General features: G+C 39.6%; 1 pseudogene; it reads left to right on the forward strand.

Moving 5' to 3' along the window:
- The first annotated feature begins 398 nt into the window (after positions 1–398).
- Positions 399–2,511, forward strand: LOC119514003 (annotated as a pseudogene).
- Positions 2,512–2,817: the final 306 nt, after the last annotated feature.

The following is a 2,817-nucleotide window of genomic DNA, read 5'->3' on the forward strand; positions in this document are numbered from 1 at the left end:
AGAGTTTGTGGACCCTCTCCAGCTCTCTCTCCCCAGCACTATGCCTGCATAGAATGACTTGTCTTTCAGGTAAAATCTTTACGTTACCAAGAGACAAGACATAATACATTTTTATTATTACTTAAATCCAAAAACAGTTTACCTAACATGTCAGAATTCATTGAGCTCCTCCTTTGTTTTCCGGGTTTGGAGTTTTGACTCTCTGATGGGGGTTCCAATGCTTTTAGCGCTAGGAGCTCCCTGCTCTGGACCTAGTGGTTTGTAGCACCCCAGTAGCCTGGCCTGCACAGGTGGAATGGCTGCTGAGGCCCAGTGCATTGGGCTTCTGTGCACCCTATGAACAAAACAGGGGAGCCTCAAGAGAGCCCAGCTCCAGGCACAAAATCCTCACATGGCAGATGTGCAATACCAACATGTCTGTATCTGCTGATGGTGCCATAAGCACCTTACAGATTCCTGCTTCAGAACAAGCAAGTTAGACCAAAGCTGTTGCTTTTGAAGTCATTCAAGTCTATTGATGCACAAAAAGACACTGAAACAATGAAAGAGGTCATATTTTATCTTGGCCAATATATTATGGCTAAACGATTATATGATAAGAAGCAACAACATATTGTATATTGTTCAAATGATCTTCTAGGGGATTTGTTTGGAGTGTCAGTCTTCTCTGTGAAAGAGCTCAGGAAAATACATACAATGATCTACAGAAACTTGGTAGTGGTCAATCAGCAGGAACCATCAGATTCAGGCACATCTGTGTATGGAAACAGGTATCGCCTTGCAGATGGCAGCAAGCACAAGGACCTGTGCAAGAGCTGCAGGAAGAGAAACCTTCACCCTCAAATGTGATTTCTAGACCAACTACCTCATCTAGAAGGAGAGCAATTTGTGAGACAAAGAAAACTCAGATGAATTAGCTGGTGGATGACAAAGAAATTGCCACAAATCTGACAGCATTTCCCTTTCCTTTGATGAAAGCCTTGCTCTGTGTGTAATAAGGGAGTTATGTTGTGAAAGAAACAGTAGCAGTGAACCAACAGAGACTCCGTCAAATCTGAATGTTGATGCTGGTATAAGTGAACATTCTGGTATTGGTTGGATCAGGATTCAGTTTCAGATCAATTCCGTATAGAATTTGAAGTTGAATCTCTCGATTCAGAAGATTATAGCCTTAGTGAAGAAGGACAAGAACTCTTAGATGAAGATGATGTGGTAAATTGAGTTACTGTATGTGATGGTTTGGATGTATTATGTCCCCCAAAATGCCATGTTCTTTAATACAATCTTGTGGAGGCAGATGTATTAGTGTTGATTAGGTTGGAATCCTTTGACTGAGTTTTTCCAAGGAGATGTGACTCAATCAACTGTGAGAGAAACATTTGATTGGATTATTTCCATGGAGATATGGGCCCTCCCCATTCAGGGTGGGTCTTGATTTAATCACTGAGTCCTTTAAAAGAGCTCACAAACAGAAGGACCTCAGAGCAGCTCAGAGAGACATCTTGGCCGCTGACGCAGACCTTAGCTGACACTTTGGAAATGCTAGCCCAGTGTTTGCTCTGGAGAAGCTGAGAGAGGACAAAACACCCCAAGAGCAACATTTTGAAGAAAGCACAGGAGCTGAGAGAGGAGCTGGAATACAACCCTGGATCAGCAGATGCCAGCCTTGTGCCTCCCCAGCTAACAGAGGTGTTCCAGACGCTATTGGCCTTCCTTTGGTGAAGGAAAACTTGTGCTGATGCCTTAATTTGGACATTTTTATGGCCTTCAGACTAAATTTGTAACCAAATAAACCCCCTTTATAAAAGCCAATCCATTTCTGATATTTTGCATAATGGCAGCATTAGTAAACCAGAGCACTGTATATCAGGCAGGGGAGACTGATACAAATTCATTTGAAGAAGATCTTGAAATTTCCTTAGCTGACTATTAGAAGTGTACCTCATACAATGAAATGAATCTTCTCCTTCCACCATATTGCAACAGATGTTGGGCCCTTCATGAGAATTGGCTTCCTGCACATAAAGGAAAGAATAAAGGGAAAATGTCTGAGAGTCTATTCTAAGTAGAAAACTCAACACATGTAGAAGAGGGCTTTGATGTTCCCGATTGCAAAAAAAAATGACAGTGAATGACTCTAAAGAGTCATGAATTGAAGAAAATGATGATAAAATCATGCAAACTTCCCAATCCCAAGAAAGTGAGGACTACTCTCAGACATCAACTTCTAGTGGTATCATTTATAGCAGTCAAGAGTATATCAGAGAGTTTGAGAGGGAAGAAACACAAGATAAAGAAGTAAGTATGGAAACTAGTTTTCCCCTTAATGCCACTGAACCTTGTGTGATTTGCCAAGGTCACCCTAAATATGATTGCCCTAACCCCATGGCACAACAGGACATCTTATGGCATGTTTTACATGTGTAAAGAAGCTAAACAAACAAACAAACAAAAAAGCCCTGTCCCATATGTAGGCAACCAATTGAAATGAATGTGATGACTTGTCTATAAAAGTAAAATTATTATTTCTAACTATATAAATGTATATCAAAGTGAGATCTTTGTAGATCTCTATGTAGATCTCTTTCTTTAACATAATTTACCTACTCGGGGAGGGGGTGGAGGTTAGTGAATATTCACTTCCTTTTAGGAAAATTTCACTTCTGTTTATATTTTATATTTGGGTTTTAATATCATTTGAATTGTATATATAGCTCATCCTTTACTCCTACCCGTTATATTTTAAATAATTTCTACTTTCTCTTAAATGAGAAGTATTTGATTTTTTTAAATATAAATAGGACATTTAAATGTAAC

The sequence above is a fragment of the Choloepus didactylus genome, chromosome 2, assembly GCF_015220235.1.
Source record: "Choloepus didactylus isolate mChoDid1 chromosome 2, mChoDid1.pri, whole genome shotgun sequence".
Taxonomy (NCBI): Eukaryota; Metazoa; Chordata; class Mammalia; order Pilosa; family Megalonychidae; genus Choloepus; species Choloepus didactylus.